At 39.2% G+C, this 18,522-nt stretch overlaps 1 protein-coding gene across 7 annotated transcripts in view; it reads left to right on the forward strand.

Annotated features, from left to right (window-relative positions):
* letm1 (leucine zipper-EF-hand containing transmembrane protein 1) overlaps window positions 1-18,522 on the forward strand; it is a 209,136-nt gene that overhangs the window by 121,014 nt on the left and 69,600 nt on the right. The window lies entirely within an intron of this gene.

Here is an 18,522-nt window from a genome sequence, read left to right on the forward strand (position 1 = left end):
ATGTATTACTTCATTTGTAAGTTGAATAATAATTAAAATTGGTGTATTGTCATATGTACCAAGGTACACGGTAAAGCTTATCTTACAGTATATACTGTTGATACACATCAATTAACTGCACAGTGCATTGAGGTAAAACAATAACAAAATGTAGAGTGAAGTGCAACAGCTATAGAGAAAGTGTAGTTGGATAATAAAGTGCAAAATCAAGATTATTTCATTTTGGTTAGATTCAGGATTGTACATGGCATTTCCAGTACACGTGTAAAGGAGAGCACGATAATTATTCCGGATCCAAAGCAACCCAAAAAAAAACCAGTAAATATAAATACCTTGATTGTATGTCTGTGAAGTGATGTTAGGCACAGGAGTGTTTGTACATAAGGTGACCCCTAATAAAGAGTAAAGTAATGATGGTGGTGGGGGGGGTGTGGTTTGGGTTGGATTAGTGGGCAAAGGTGTTGATCAGCCTTTTGGGGAAGGCAACTGTTTTTGAGTCTGGTGGTCCTGGTGTGTACTATGTGAGTATAGATGTTCATAATGCAGCTCTCTTCAACCTCAGAAAGTAGAGGCATTGGTGAGCCGCCTTGATTGTGTAGGATGTTTTCTGGGATCACGAAAAGTTGTGGAAGATGTGCATTCTTAGGATTTTGAAACTGCACTGCTGATGTAAAGAGGGTAGATTGTGAGGTCAGATGTTCATTTTATTGTACAAGGGAGCTATTCAATAATCTTAGAGGGATAGACAATACCTGTAAGTATTCCCTAATAGGGGATGGTTTGCTCCCATTACAGCTTTGTGGGTTCTGAGGTGACTGATGGGGAAATCCCACTTGCGGATTGTGCCAGACAAGTTGGCAGGTAGTTCATGAGATCTGCGTTCAAGTGTATCATCAAGGGCATGCTACTCAGGGTATTAGTGCATGAAAATTAACTTTGACAGTGGCACAGTATGTTACAAATGTAAACTGCATAAGTTAATATTAAGTATAATTTGCATGATGCCATGAAATAACATAAAGATTAGGAACTTTGAGGTAGAATTAGTGTTGTTCAGGCTGGTTCAATTATTTGATAACAGTAAGGAAGAAGCAGTTGCTGAACCTTGAGCTGTAGTTTTTCAGGTTCCTCCACCTCTTGCCTGATGGCAGCAATGAGAAAAGGGCCTGGCCTGGATGGTGCAGGTCCACAATGTTGGGACGTTGCCTTCTTGAGATAATGCCACCTATAGATGTTCCTGATGGTGGAGAGAGTAGTACCCATGATGGAACTAGCTGAGTACATTGCTGCTCTCCAGCCTCTTGCATTCCTGTGCATTGGAGTTACCATGTAAGACTGGGATGGAACCAGTCTGAATGATTCCCACTGAACATCTATAGAAGTTTTGTCAGTCTGCAGTGATCTGCTGAATCGCCTCACCTAGCACTTCTAAGAAAGTAGAGATGTTGGCGTGTCATTTTCATCTATATGCTATGCCCAGGATAGATCCTTTGGGATACTGACACTTGGGACTTTAAACTGCTCATCCTATCCATCACAGACCCTTCAGTAAGGACTGGTGGTAACTCACCTGACCTCCCCTTCCTAAGATCCACAAGAAGTTGCATGGCTTTACTGATCTTGAGGGCATGATTGTTGTTACAGTGTCCCTAAACCAGTAGTTGGCACATCTCACTTCTTGTCACCATCCATGAACCTTCCTGGAACATTAATGTCATCAGTAAATTTGTACATTAGGTAGGAGCTATGCTTAGCTACACAACAATAGGTGTAGAGCGGGTGTCAAGTGCACTGCACTGATGTGTGCCTGTATTGATGGTTAGTGAGGAAGAGATGACATTTCCAATCCGTCCTAACTGCTGTCTCCCAGTGAGGAAGTCAAGGATCAATTGCAGAAAGAAGTACCAAGTGTCAGTTCTTAGACTCTGACAATTTTTGAGGTTATGCGGAGTAGATGATGTTGAATTCTGAGCAATGATCAATGAACTGTATGTTCCCACTGCATGAACTCACATCCTGAATGTTCTTTTGTGTTTTGTGGTTAAGGGTGGGGATTCCCAAGAGTCCATGGGCATTTTATTTTCATCCTTGACACTTCCTCTGACTGTCTGATGTTGGGAGCATGAATGAAGTGGCTTGTCCAGTGGAGTTAGGCCCTCTTTGGTTGTTGTTTGGTGAGGATATCACACTGATTTGCTTATATTTTCAATGAATTTTGTAGAGACAGTGTTAGTGATGCTGTACTTAGTGGTTCCTGCTATAGGTAGTCCAGAAGAATTACGAAAAGTTAGGGACCATAGTGTTTTAGTGTCATGTCTGAGGTCTTGATAAGGTGAATTTCATCTGTCGGGATTTTTAAAAAGTCATACATGTTTTCTAGGAAGCTGTTGGGATTCTTGAATGTCAGAATAGCATTGTGCAAAAGATGTAATGTGCTTGAAGGCCTTTTCCTTGAGTTTTTGTCCATGAATGAGTCAAGAATAGTTTGAAACTGCCTCAAGTCGTCGTCGTGGCTATCCCTCGAGGTCGAGGATGATGGTCTTCGTTCTGAAGAAGTGGCCCACAGAGTGAAGGCGCCTGTGTGTGTATTTGTTTAACGTGTACTTGATGTTGCACTCCAAGAAGCACACGATACTTCACAGATCAACCAACTGATTCCAATGGCATGGAAACCACGAAGATTAGAGCTGCTAGATTTGTTGCAGCCTTCATCCGCCTTCACAGCCGTTGAGTTCGAAGTAACTTGGTCCGCCTGTTCCACCGTTGAGGTCTTGGTTGGATTGTTCTTTGTCAGAGACCTCACCCTCGACCTTACCGCCATGGGTGACCCTACCAGGAGCATAGCTCCAGACGGCATCGCTCTCAGGATCACAGGACCACACAAACTTCTCCACCACGACAAGGTGACAATCCACAGAGGAGTGCCTCAAGTATTTGCAAACACAAGCAATATCTCCATACTGCAGCTCAACAACTGAGATTAGGGTGACCTTGGTTCTGGAACGTAATTGTCATTGATTTATTTTTAGTTCTGAAGATTAGCTTCACTCCCGTGGAAGTTCGTGGATGGTGTTGGATCTGGAGATATTTTAATCCAGGAGGCTCTTCAGAAGTCCAAAAATGAGATGCCAATCTTGTAATTATAACTGTTTTATTAGTTGCTTATAATAGTAAAAATAACAGTAATCAACTCATTTTACTGTAAGAGAGTGAAGAATAACAAAGGAACAAAAACAGAATAAAGAAGTCGTGGTTGTCCTACCCTTAAAAACTAGTCTGACTGGAGAGTTAGCAAGACATTCCTGTGATAAGGAATAACCTATGAAATGGCAGGATCAATGGTCTAGTCAAATCAAGTTTATTGTCATTTAACTACATACATATATATAATGTATACAACTATATAATGTATATAGAAACAAGACGTTTCTTCGAATCAGGGTGTAAAGCACAGTAGTATTCATTACACACGTGGCACACGATAATTTATGATTATAGATAACCTATAGAGGAATCGCACATAAATAACAAACTAAAGTGCGTTATTATTAAATACAAGGTATGGAACAGATTAACCAGTGGCACTTTGAATACGACGCAGCAGAGAGTTCAGAAGCCTAATGGCCTGGGGAAAGAAACTGCTTTTCATTCTAACTGTTCTTGTTTTTATGCATCGTAGTCTCCTACTTGGTGGTGGAAAGTCAGAGGATGCAGGATGGATGGATGGGATCCTTAATAATACTAAGCGCCCAGCGCGCAACACCCCTGATAAATGTCCCTGATGGATGGTAGGGAGATACCTATGATTCTCTCAGGTGTGACACAGGATGCAGATATACTTCTAGAAAATACAGAATCAGCTAGACAATGATTACTGAAAACTCACTGAACAATTCCGCACAGAGATATGATTATATAAAAGTTCTAAGTAAGTGTAGATAAAATTAAATTACAAGAAGAATTAGAATTTTACACTCAGATCCAGCAACGGTAAGTGTGATTTTGCACAGGAAGGATTGGAAAATTTTGGGGGTAATGTTTGTTTTTACAGCCGTTTTCACTTTATAGAGTTCTGAGTTAGGAATATGATCTCCATACCGTTTTCCATTTGGTTCTTGGTGCTTAGAAATTTCTGCTGGCATTTTGAGGATGGTACTCAACGGTCCCTCCTGTCTGATGGAGCTAAAGGTTTTAGTGAGGTTGAAAAATGCTGCTCTCCAGTTTTGTTTTTAAGAAGATGTTGTGTATTGCTGATCATGTCCAATAAGATTCTCACATTAGAGTTGAGGACACTTCTTCAGCTACTGGTAGAAAGGAATTGAGGAGAACTTTGACTTTACCTGTGACCACAGTTGGATTTGTCTCCTTTCTTGGGAGGTCATTTTTAAGGCATTACTGATGATCCCTGGATATTCTTCTCTGTGGATTAGTGACCTGAAGATGTTGATGGTGAGATTTGGAACTACAGCAGGATTCTATGTGCTGATGAGGACGTATGCGATTCTGGCGGCTTTTGGTCAAGAGTGGCAACAAATATGGACTAAATAGGATTACTGTGTGATGGAGTCAAATGCGTTCACATTAGCAAATGTGATACGGTTGATGAGATTTTCAAAGTATTCCTTTGAGTGGCTATTGATTACCCCTTCCTCTGATGAGCTTGCCTCAGTTTTTTTTGATGCTGTGAGATGTCTTAGCAGTACTGAATATTTTGTGTTTGAGAATTGGTAGGCCTCCTTGTTTTTTCTCCATCCACTATTTGCTTATTAAATCACAACTACTTTCATTACTCAGTTACCTGGAATTAGACGAGACAAGCAAGAAATGGCCACTTTAGAGGATAAGGTACTAGGTACACCTTCTGGAGGGACCAGTCAGATGAGGAGTATCATCTGAGTATTAGAATATTAACTTTACATAATCACTTTTTTAATATAGCACAATTATCTCAATGTGATAAACAATTCACATGACATGAACTACTTCTTCATATGCCTTGCATGTTACACGCTTGGGCGATCACGGCTCTCCAGATCGAACGATCCCTCGCAGCATCAATGATATCTCGCACACTTAGATCTGTTAGTTCTTTCATAGTGCCATATATTTTCTTCTTTACCTTCCTCTACCGTGTTGTTTCCTAGGCATACGGCCTTGTAATGTAAGGCATTCTATTTTTCCCTTTCTGATGACATGGCCCAGGAATTTAAGTTTCCTCTCATTTAATGTTCTCTTTTTTTTCTTCTTAAACTAATAAAAAGATTGATAAAAAGTACATATATATAAACGAGAAGAGAATTATCTCAAATATCTATATCGATAACAATACATATAAAAGGTAAAATAAACAATCAAGATCATACATTGTATTAATCTAATAGTATATAATAAAAAAATAAGATAATCATTTTATCATTTCATAAAAAGATAAAGAAACTTCTATAATTTTTATATATTTTTTAAAAACCCACTGTTCTCTATAAACAAAAACAAATATAAAAAAAGGGGGGACTGGGCAGTCCATACTGAGAGTTAAAGCAAGAAAAAAGAGAAACTTTCTGATCAAATCCATTGTTTCGAGAAAGTAACTGGAAGAGCAGTAAATCAAACCATATGAAAATATTGAATAAAAGGTCGGCAGGTTTCTTCAAATTTAAAGGATGTATCAAATGGCCGACTTCATATTTTCGCTAAACTTAGACAGGACATAATGGAGGAAAGCCAATAAAAAGCAGGTGGATTAGAGTCCTTCCATTTAAGCAAAGTGGCTCTCCTAGCCAATAAAGTTGTAAAAGCTATCATCCGTTGAGCGGAAACAGGAATATATCCTGCTTCGGGTGGAATGATCCCAAAAATTGCTGTAAATAGATTCGGTTGTAGGTCCAAATTCAAGACTTTTAGTGAAGTTTTAAAGACATCTTTCCAAAAACAATCTATTTTGATACGAGACCAAAACATATGAGTTAAAGTAGCCACCTGTCACAAACAGGATTAATATTGGGAAAAATATGGGCTAATTTATCCTTTGCCATATGTGCCCGTGTACTACCTTGAACTGTATCAAGGAATGACGGGCACAAATAGTATTCATCAAATGAAAAATTTTATCCCATTGATTATCTGAAAGTGACTCTGGAAATTCCAGTTCCCGCACACCTTTAATTTTATCGTTGGATACCTTTTGCAAATTCAATAACCATTTATAAATTATAGCTATCAGTCCTTTTTGAAATGGTTTAACCTGAAAAAGAGTATCTATCATATTGGGTGGATAAGCAGAGGGAAAATTTGGAAGTAAACTATGTATTAAAAAAATTCCTAATTTGTAAATATCTAAAAAAAGTGTGCATTAGATAAGTCAAACAACAGGAATTCTGCAGATACTGGACACCATTTCCGACACCTCCCTCCCCTTTCTAGATCTTTCTGTCTCTGTCTCTGGAGACAGCTTATCCACTGATGTCTACTATAAGCCTACTGACTCTCACAGCTATCTGGACTATTCCTCTTCTCACCCTGTCTCTTGCAAAAACGCCATCCCCTTCTCGCAATTCCTCCGTCTCCGCCGCATCTGCTCTCAGGATGAGGCTTTTCATTCTAGGACGAGGGAGATATCTTCCTTTTTTAAAGAAAGGGGCTTCCCTTCCTCCACTATCAACTCTGCTCTTAAACGCATCTCCCCCATTTCACGTACATTTGCTATCACTCCATCCTCCCGCCACCCCACTAGAAATAGGGTTCCCCTGATCCTCACCTACCACCCCACCAGCCTCCGGGTCCAACATATTATTCTCCGTAACTTCCGCCACCTCCAACGGGATCCCACCACTAAGCACATCTTTCCCTCCCCGCCTCTCTCTGCATTCCACAGGGATCGCTCCCTACACAACTCCCTTGTCCATTCGTTCCCCCCCATCCCTCCCCACTGATCTCCCTCCTGGCACTTATCCGTGTAAGCGGAACAAGTGCTACACATGCCCTTACACTTCCTCCCTTACCACCATTCAGGGCCCAAACAGTCCTTCCAGGTGAGGCAACACTTCACCTGTGAGTCGACTGGGGTGATATGCTGCGTCCGGTGCTCCCGATGTGGCCTTCTATATATTGGCGAGACCCGATGCAGACTGGGAGACCACTTTGCTGAACACCTACGCTCTGTCCGCCAGAGAAAGCAGGATCTCCCAGTGGCCATACATTTTAATTCCACATCCCATTCCCATTCTGACATGTCTATCCACGGCCTCCTCTACTGTAAAGATGAAGCCACACTCAGGTTGGAGGAACAACACCTTATATTCCATCTGGATAGTCTCCAACCTGATGGCATGAACATCGACTTCTCTAACTTCTGCTAGTGCCCCCACCTCCCCCTCGTACCCCATCCGTTACTTATTTTTATACACACATTCTTTCTCTCACTCTCCTTTTTCTCCCTCTGCCCCTCTGACTATACCCCTTGCCCATCCTCTGTTTCCCCCCCCCCCGCTTGTCTTTCTCCCTGGACCTCCTGTCCCATGATCCTCTCATATCCCCTTTGCCAATAACCTGTCCAGCTCTTGGCTCCATCCCTCCCCCTCCTGTCTTCTCCTATCATTTTGGATCTCCCCCTCCCCCTCCCACTTTCAAATCTCTTACTAACTCTTCCTTCAGTTAGTCCTGACGAAGGGTCTCGGCCTGAAACGTTGACTGTACCTCTTCCTAGAGATGCTGCCTGGCCTGCTGCGTTCACCAGCAACTTTGATGTGTGTCATTAGATAAGTCATATTTGTCCATCAACTGAGTGAAAGACATTAAACAATCCCCCATAAAGAAATCTAATAAAGTTATTATTCCTTTGGTTTTCCAAATTAAAAAGGTCTGATCGGAAATTGATGGTTTAAAAAAAATAACTAAGATGAATTTTACTAGAAAGAACCAAGTTATTGAACTCAAAAAAAAATCTACAAAACTGAAACCAAATTCTTAACGTATATTTAATAATGGGATTGAGGTCTCGAATACCAATCTTAGAAAGCAAAAAAGGAAGAAGAGCTCCCAGTAAAGAGGCCAAAGAATACCCCTTCACCAAGTTTTTCTCCAAATCCACCCATAAAGGACAGTCATGTATGTCTGAATAATGAATCCAAAATGAAATACATCGAATATTAATTGCCCAATAATACATTCTAAAATTTGGCAAAGCCATACAATCTAAGATTTTTATTATTCCAAATATAAGATAAAATTTTAGAGTCTATTCTTTCAGAAAACAGTTCAGGAACAAAGAAAGGGATTGCTTGAAAAACATTTAAGAACTTCGGTAGCACTATCATTTTAATAGCATTAATTTGACCAATTAATAATAATGTCATAGACCATTTAGGAAGTATTTGTTGCATGTATTCAATTAATGGAAGAAAGTTATATTTCTACAGGTCCTTAAAATTTTTAGTAATTTTAATACCATGATAAGTAAAGTTATTTTTAGCAATGCTGAAGGGAATTTGATCATATTGATCCAAGTAGTTATTATTAGGAAATAACTCACTTTTGTGCAAATTTAGTTTATATCCAGAAAAACTACTAAATTCAGAAAATAGAGATAACACAGAAGGAATAGATTTCTTAGGATCTGAAATATAAAATAACAAGTCATCTGCATACAATGAAACCTTATACACTTTATGTCCTCTCTTAATACCTGGAACATTGTTGGAGTCCCGAAGAGCAAAAGCAAGAGGTTCTAAAGCCAGGTTGAATAACAGCGAACTAAGAGGACAACCCTGCCAGGTACCTCTGTATAGCCTAAAATAAGGAAATTTTTGATTGTTAGTTATAACTGCCGCCATAGGAGCTTGATAGATCAGCTTAATCCAGGAAATAAAACCTGGACCAGAATTAAATCTTTCCAAAAACCTCGAATAAATAAGACCACTCTACCCTATCAAAGGCTTTCTCTGCATCGAGGGAAACAACACATTCGGATTCTTTCGATGGAGAGGAATGAATAATGTTCAATAATCTCTGAATATTAAAATATGAATATCTATTCTTAATAAATCCAGTTTGATCCTTAGAAATAACCTTAGGTAAACTATTCTCGAGTCTGTTAGCCAAAATCTTAGAAAGAATTTTAGAATCCACATTTAATAATAATAACATTTAATTGGTCTGTAGGAGGCACATTCAGATAAATCTCTTTTTCTTTTTTGGGAATTAATGAAATTGATGCCTCATAGAAAGTTTTCAGAAGGGTCCCAGAGGATATAGAATCAGTGAAAATTTGGCATAAATGAGGTGTAAGTATTTCAGTAAAAGTCTTAAAAAATTCTACTGTAAATCCATCCGGTCCCGGAGCTTTACCTGATTGAAAAGAGGACATAACCCTTGCTATTTCCTCACGTTTAATAGGTGCATCTAATTTATTCATACCTTGAATAGAAATTTTGGGTATATTCAGTCTTTGCAAGAATCTATTCATAAAAGTAGTATTGTCTGGAAAATCAGATTTATAAAGGTTAGAGTAAAAATCCAGAAATACCTTATTAATTTCCTGACAATCTGACGTTTCAGTTCTATCAGTTCTTCGTATTTTCAAAATCTGCCTTCTAACCATAGTTGCTTTACGTTGACCGGCCAACAATTTACCTGACTTATCCCCATGTATATAAAATTGACTTTTAGATTTCAAAAGTTGCTGCTGAATGGGAAAAGTCAAAAGCAGATCATGCTGTGTTTGAAAATCCACCCTTTCCTTACATAGATCTTCACTAGTTGTTACTGAATAAACTTTATCTATTTCTTTAATCCTGCTAGTAATCACTAAAAGTTCCACTTTAGTTTTCCTTCTTAAAGCTACTGAATATGAGATTATCTGTCCCCTAAGAAAAGATTTCATTGCATCCCAAATAACCAAATTTGACATACCCTCAGTTGTATTTAATTCAAAAAAATAGAGAAATTTGCTCTTTAATAAAACTTACAAATGCTGAATCTTGCAGCAATGTAGCGTTAAATCTCTGCTGAGGTGCATTCCGTATATTATCAGGGAACTTCAGTATTAGTTTCGTGGCCGCATGATCCGACAACGCAATAGCGTCATACGCACAGTCAGCAACAAAAGGCACCGATTGCTTATCCAACAAAAAATAATCAATTCTTGAATACTTATGATGTACATATGGAAAAAAAAGAAAAATCCTTATCTTTAGGAGGGAGAAATCATCAAATATCGACCAAACCGTATTCTAGTAAAAAAAGAATTAATACAGGTCGTAGCCTTATTAGGAAGCCATGGATTGGTTGATGACCTATCAATCGAAGGATTGAGCCAACAGTTAAAGTCACTGCCCATGATCAACTTACATTCATTTAAATTTAGCAACGCAGAAAATAACCTCTTAAAAAAAATTCAGAGCTATCTATATTAGGTGCATATACCCACACTAAAGCCATCTTTTGACCATATAACAAACCAGTAACAGTTAAGTATCTTCCAATTGAATCAGTGACAGTATTAAAATGTACAGAAGGGATTTTAAAATTAATAAAAATAGATACCCTTCTAATTTTAGTTACTGATGAAGAGTGAAACTGAGAGCCCCTCCAAAATTAAAAAAAAACGGTTTTCATCCTCCCTACGGATATGGGTCTCTTGCACAAAAATAATATCAGCTTGGAGTGTTTTTAATAAAGATCTTACTATGCTTAATAGGTTGGTTCAAGCCATTCAGGTTCCAAGAGATTATATTAGTTTTATTAACATCCATAATAAGGCTTTAATTTAAGATTTTATAAAATAAGTTAGTGTGCTGGCACAGACCAAACCTGCAGGGAAGAACAAATTATGGATCCGATCAGAGAGGAAAAAAAACATGATTGACCAGGAAAACCTCTCAGGACGGCCCAGTCGAAAAAACCTAAACTAATAGCCCCGCTTCTCCCCCGCCCCAAGCCCAAAAACCATCCAATAGGCGGACAGCATGCTAAACTATAATCCCTTAACCCAATCTCCAATAGGCAGACTCTTCTTAAAAAGTTATACACTAACACCACTGACTAAAGACACAATAACACATACATGAAGAAATAAACAAATTCCAAATATTTTGATATTATGTCTAACAGAGGTTGGGAACGTCGACTCACACCAACAGAGGTTAAAATGTAGTTAACAGCAGCCATCTTAAATTCATTTAATAAAAATTGATCATATATTCAAAAAAGATAGATCCAACCAAATAATATGTTATGACTAGTGTTAAACTCTTACAAGTTCTAAAGGAAAAAGTAAAACAGCCAAAACGATGTCTAGGCAGACATAAAACGTAGATTAAACTTTCAACGATCCAGCTACAAACGACTCCCAGTTTAGGATTAAGTGTTTGAGTTGCTTGCAAGACAGGCTTAATCTCCTTTATAAATTTCCAAGCCTCTTCTGGGGATTCAAACTGTTTTGGGCGAGCGATAGGCGGGGAAATTCTCAAACGAGCTGGATAACGCAAAGAGGGACGACAGTTCTTCTTATAAAGTTCAGCCATCACTTCCCGATACTTAATTCTTTCTGCATAAACCTCTGGGGCAAAATCTTCAACTATACGAATCTCTACTCCATTATAAATTAGCTTCCCCCACTTACTAGCATCTCGAAGGATTGCTTCTTTAGTAGTACAGTAATGCAAACATAAAATCACAGGGTGAGGTTTCATCTCAACAGAAGGCTTCAGGCAGAGGACTCAGTGAGCTCTATCTATCATCGGAAGAGCTTCAAGTAACTCACTAGAAAGTGAGTATAGCATATTCATAAAAATCTTTAGTGGCTCACCGGTTTCCATGTTTTCAGACAAACCCAGTATGCGTAAACTCATCCTACGACTTCTTTCCAGATCAATCGTTTTCTTCTTAACAATTTTAAGAATTTTACCTCAACAATTTTCTCTTCCATGGTAGATACCTTTAATTCTTGTTCTTTAGTCAGTTGATTCCCTGTCTCCTGTTCTCTTCCGATTCTATTAGTGTCCTTTTTAGGCGTCTGATACTGAAATTCCAGATTCCTGGATAGCAGAGACTGCTTTTCAAGTTTTTCATTAACATTCGTCAGCTTGTCAATCTTGGTGTCCACCATTCAGATCTTGGTATTAATATCTTGCATCAAAGAAAACATTCTTTCTGAAGTAGAGACTTCCTCTGACTCCTTTGTTTGTTCAGCTTCGGAAAAAACTTTGCCACCTCTTAATTCGATTCCAGTTCGGGTTCCAGCCATCGTAATTAAATCGTAAGTCCTTCACTAAAACTAATAGATCTTCAAAGTTTAAACAAAACTAGCAGTGTAAGTTGTAAAAGGAAGGAGTAGTACCAACACCCGTCTTACTCCATGGGCTGCCGAAAGGAGACCCCTAATGTTCTCATCAAAGATCTTTTCATATGGCCACGTTGGAGTACTGTCTCATTAGTTACCCTGTTTCAGCATTCTTCTAAGAAACCACATTTCTGTTGTTTCTAAGTTTCTTTGGAGATCTGGTGTTATAGTCCATGTTTTGGAAGCATTCAGCAAGATTAATCAGATGTAGCATTTTAGTACCCTAAGCCTTGTTATAGAAATGTGTCCGTTGCTAAAAATGGGTTTCATTTTTTTGGAAGTTGGTTTTGGCAATGGCAATGCTTCTTTTTATTTCTACTTTACTTGTAGCATCTTGTGATATAAAGCTACCAAGGTAACTAAAGCTGGTCTTTTGTTCAATTTCTTGGTTACCGATGTACAATTGGCAATTGGGAGTATTGTGCTGTTTTGATATCACCATATATTTCATGTTTTTTTTACAGTTGATGGTTAGACCAAAATCTGCACTTGTTTGTACTACTTTGTCTAGGAGGATTTGTAGGTCTTCTGTCGTACTTGCTGTTAGAGTGGTATCGTCTGCATATCTTATATTGTTGATGTTAACACCTTCAATTTTTATCCCATCTAGGTCTTCTATTTTTCTGAGAATCATTTCGCTATAGGTATTAAATAATTCCGGTGAGGCAACGCATCCCTGTCTAACTCCTCTTTGAATTTTAGTCCAACTGCTTATATTATCAATTTTTACTGCTGCTGTTTGATTCCAATATAAATTTTGAAGCAGTTGTTGGTCCCTTCCGTCAATGTTTAGTTTAGTGAGAATTTGAAATAATTTTTCATGTTGCACTTTGCCGAATGCTTTAGTGAAATCAATAAAGAAAGGGACTTCCCTTCCTCCACTATCAACTCTGCTCTCAAACGCATCTCCCCCATTTCACGTACATCTGCTCTCACTCCATCCTCCCGCCACCCCACTAGGAATAGGGTTCCCCTGGTCCTCACCTACCACCCCACCAGCCTCCGGGTCCAACATATTATTCTCCGTAACTTCCGCCACCTCCAACGGGATCCCACCACTAAGCACATCTTTCCCTCCCCCCACCTCTGCTTTCCGCAGGGATCGCTCCCTATGCGACTCCCTTGTCCATTCGTCCCCCCCATCCCTCCCCACTGATCTCCCTCCTGGTACTTATCCTTGTAAGTGGAACAAGTGCTACACATGCCCTTACATTTCCTCCCTTACCACCATTCAGGGCCCTAAACAATTCTTCCAGGTGAGGCGACACTTCACCTGTGAGTCGGCTGGGGTGATATACTGCGTCCGGTGCTCCCGATGTGGCCTTCTATATATTGGCGAGACCCGATGCAGACTGGGAGACCACTTTGCTGAACACCTACGCTCTGTCCGCCAGAGAAAGCAGGATCTCCCAGTGGCCATACATTTTAATTCCACATCCCATTCCCATTCTGACATGTCTATCCACGGCCTCCTCTACTGTAAAGATGAAGCCACACTCAGGTTGGAGGAACAACACCTTATATTCCATCTGGATAGTCTCCAACCTGATGGCATGAACATCGACTTCTCTAACTTCTGCTAGTGCCCCCACCTCCCCCTCGTACCCCATCCGTTACTTATTTTTATACACACATTCTTTCTCTCACTCTCCTTTTTCTCCCTCTGCCCCTCTGACTATACCCCTTGCCCATCCTCTGTTTTCTCCCCCCCCCCGCTTGTCTTTCTCCCTGGACCTCCTGTCCCATGATCCTCTCATATCCCCTTTGCCAATAACCTGTCCAGCTCTTGGCTCCATCCCTCCCCCTCCTGTCTTCTCCTATCATTTTGGATCTCCCCCTCCCCCTCCCACTTTCAAATCTCTTACTAACTCTTCCTTCAGTTAGTCCTGACGAAGGGTCTCGGCCTGAAACGTTGACTGTACCTCTTCCTAGAGATGCTGCCTGGCCTGCTGCGTTCACCAGCAACTTTGATGTGTGTTGCTTGAATTTCCAGCATCTGCAGAATTCCTGTTGAAAACATAAAAAGACATCATTTTGATATTCAATTGCCCTTTCTGAAAGCATTCGTAGTATGAAAATTGAGTTCCTTGTTCCTCTATCTCAATAAACCTATATTTCAGTTTAGAAGTTTCTGGCCTTAACTCATTTTTAATTCGACTCAGAACAATTCTCAACAATTATTGTTCTGTAATTTTCGCAGTCAATAGTTCCAGGAATTTTTGGCCGAGTTATAAATACTGATTTTAAGAGATCGTCAGGCAGTACACCAGACTCATATATGCCATTAAACAGTTCAAAAAGAATATCTTCTAGGGCTTGTATCATTTCCACTGAAATTTCATCAGTTCCAGCGGCTTTACCATGTTTCATGCTTTTCATTGCTTTAGTTATTTCTTCTTTGGTAATAGGTGGGCCAGAATTAGGGTGTTTAATATCTGGGGGTTCCCCTCTATTATCTTCAAAAAGCTGCTCTATATACTGAATCCACCTCTCACATTCTTTATCTGGATCTGTTAGTACGGATCCATCTGATGATCTTATGCATCCTGTAGAGGAGGTTTTCTTAATTTTCTTGTCCATTTCTTTGCTGCTGTTAATATGGCCCTGTACTTCATTGCATTTTTGATTCAGCTATTCTTCCTTTGCAGTATTGCACAATTGTCCGGTCCGTCTGTCTGGCTCTCTGTATTGCACTTCATTATTCTTCAGCAACCTTCTTTGTTCCATCAGATCTAAAATTTCTTGGGTTATCCACCCCTTGGTGTGTTGGATTTCTTGTACTGGGATTATCTCCTCTGCTGATTGCTGTATAGCATATTTAAATCTGTCCCAAATAGGTGTTGTTTCGTTTTCGTTAAGGTGTTCTTCTACAGCTGTTTTGAATTGAACATCACATTATCAAAAGTGCTAATGCTTAATATGAAAATGCTGAGTCCAGTGGTATAATTCTCTATAACTATACATGCCATTATCGATATGAAGTTATTTTACATTTATGTATTTCTGGATAAATATTCGAATGTTGAAGTGAAACAGATGTATGGAACAGATATTTAAATTTCAGGATAAGTTAAGGGTTCGTTTGCCATTTCTGCCCTGTTAGAAGTTTGGGCTGTCCAATGCCTTTATAATCATGTATATCTTCATCAAGTCACTATTCATCCTCCTTTGCTACAAGGAGAAAAACCCTTGCTCACTCAACCTATCCTCAAAGACGTGTTTTCCAATCCTGATATATGTCCTTTGCACCCTCTCTGTAAAGATGCAATCATTATATCCTTCCTGTAATGACGCAATCAGAATTGAACACAATACTCCAAATGGTATCTATCCAGAGTTACAGTGAGCTGCAATGTTACCTCATGGCTCTTGAACTGAATTCCTGACTAATGAAGGTCAATACACCATAAGCCTTCCGAACCAACCTTGGCCAATTGTGGGCCATCAAACTAAAGAGCCAATACTGGTTCATTCAGATGTGTAAAAGAGCTGCAAGGGAAATGTATCTCATTTAAAAATGAGATGCTAATTTGGTGAAATTGCAAATGATGTTTGATCGCAATGTTTTAACTGCTGTCTCGATTCAGGGGCACTAAACATGGACATAGTGAACAGATAACAAAACTGTAACTTGAACATTCTGGACAGTGGAAACAGGATGCTACTGATAGAGGAGTATCAGATTTCTGTTTCAGATACAGATTGGAGAATGGTGGGAATTCTGCATGTGAATTTTAAAAACAGGATTAAAGTGTTTACAGCTGTTCTTACCAGAAGTCAGTGGGTGTCCATCTTTGTTGTCTGACGGCCCACCACCTTAGAAGTTAGTTAAGTCCTTGTAATATCAGGTAACATCAAAATGCACTGGATGCAATAAAATTTAGGGAGTCATAAAAAGTAATACAGCACAAAAACAGGCCCTTTAAGCCATCATACACATGCTGATTATAATGTACCATCTTCAGCAATCCTAATACTTTGTACATGGTCCACTGTGCTTTGTTGGTTCAAGTGCTTATCTAAGTTCTTAAATGTTGTGACTGCCTCATATACAGTTTGACCTTCACTAATCCGGCACCATTGGGTCCTGAGGAGTGCCAGGTTAGTGAAGATGCCGAATTACAGAAGGATCACATTAAGCATTATCAGTGCTAGATTATCGAAGGAACCGGATTACAGGTAGTCGGATTAGTGAAGGTCGACCTGTAGTGCATTCCGAATTCCAACCACATGCTGGGTGGCAAAAATTCTTTCTTCACTCCCCTCTAATACTTCTCCTTGTTCAAAATTTTGCTGCTTGTGTTTGTTATCTCCGTTTTAGAGAAATAGTATCTGACCATTTACCCAATCCTTGCTGCTTGTGATGTTGTATGCCCTTACACATCTTTGCTTTAAGGAAATTAAATCCAGTCTTCCTTTCCCTTAATTAAAATTCTGTATCCCAAGCAATGTTCTGTTAATTTCTTCTTCATCTGCAGTGCAATAATATCCTTCTTACAGTACTGAAATTCCCAACCCTTTTTATGCCATGGACTAGTACCATTAAGCAAGGGGTTTGTGAACCCCAGGTTGGGAACCCCTGCTATAATATGATGATCAGAACTGTTCACTGTACTCTAGTGGCCTATCAGTATTTTAATAAAGTGTGCCATCAGCTCTGCCATTGTATACACTGCCATTTTCCTGGACCTTAGTACATCAAGGTCTAGTATAGGGAGTGAATGATAAGAGTAGTAGATTTGTTATCAATCAGTCAACTGCTCCAGTTGCAATTTAGAATTTAGTTTGATAGGGACATGGACTACATTCAGGAATTGAGCGGTGAGTGGTCATTTATATACTTGCTAATGATCATCTCCAAAAAGGATGAGTCTCACCATTTCCCTTTTGTTAATCAATTCTTTTCCAAAATCCATCCACTGTCAGCAAACTGGTGGGGGTGATGGCAAGCTGTGGATTTAGAGGCACCAGGAATTAAATTGGGTTAGTGACATTACCCTACTTTTGCAATTTGAGAGTGAATGTTCAACAGCAGATGACATGGCTTCAATGTCCTTTTATGGGATGCTTGACATTTTTCCAACATGGAGATTGAAACAGCCTGTTTAATTACCAGCCCTTCTGCTGTAGTAAAATTCTTTTTTTCCCATAGTGAGTTGGGTATGCCATCTGTAAGTTGCACTGGAACAACTAGTCAAGATACCATTAATACCGTTTCGTAAATATAGAACCTTTACCGTCCTGAAGAATAAGAGCATCAGATCTAAAGGATGGTCAGTGCAGGCTCAACTCTTCCATCACACGCTATCTTGGATTAATATCTGTGAGTGAAACTCTTAGTAACAAGAGGAACAAAATCAGCCTCTATGCAGTTCAATAATTTTATCACAATCTCAAAACAAATAGTTGGCTTGCCAGCAACGTCAATATCCAGTGAATGAAATAAGATAAGTTATTTGAATTAATGACTCTTCCCTCCCCCTCCCCCACCATGAATTCTTTTACATTTAATGTGAAAGGAAGTTTGAATGTTGCAATGAATCAAAATCAGATTTAATATCACTGGCATATGTTGTGCAATTTGTTCTGTGGCAACAGTAAGTTGTAATACATAATAGACTATAAATTACAGTAAGGTATATTATTAAATAAGCAGTGCAAAAAGAGAGGAAATAAAATACTGGGCTAGCATTCACGATTCAACATCCGTTCAGCAATCTGGCAGAGGGATAGAAGCTCTTAATGAAATGTTGAGTGTGTGTCTTCAGGCTCCTATATCTCCTCGTTGATGGTAGCAATATATTAATAAAGTATTATTCACTACTCTCCAATTAGTACTCCTAATTTCTCAGATTTTAAAGCAGGGACCTTTGAAAATGAGAAATTTCCTTTAAGTTTGATTGCAAAATAAGTATCTGTAATCAGACTATCCTTCACCATTTTCTGGTAACAACATAGCTCGCAGACCATAGACCATAGTGTCTATCCAGCACCTGTTCCTGACACCCCTAGAAAAGAACAACACATCTGACTGCTGTTCCTGGATTTCAGTGCAGCATTTGACACTATTGCCCCACAGGCCTTGATGAACAAATTCCTTCTCTTTGGTCTAACTACGTCACTGTGTAACTGGGTATTGGACTACTAACAAACAGACCTCACAGTCGGGATGTACAACTGTTCCT

The sequence above is a fragment of the Mobula birostris genome, chromosome 4, assembly GCF_030028105.1.
Source record: "Mobula birostris isolate sMobBir1 chromosome 4, sMobBir1.hap1, whole genome shotgun sequence".
Classification (NCBI taxonomy): Eukaryota; Metazoa; Chordata; class Chondrichthyes; order Myliobatiformes; family Myliobatidae; genus Mobula; species Mobula birostris.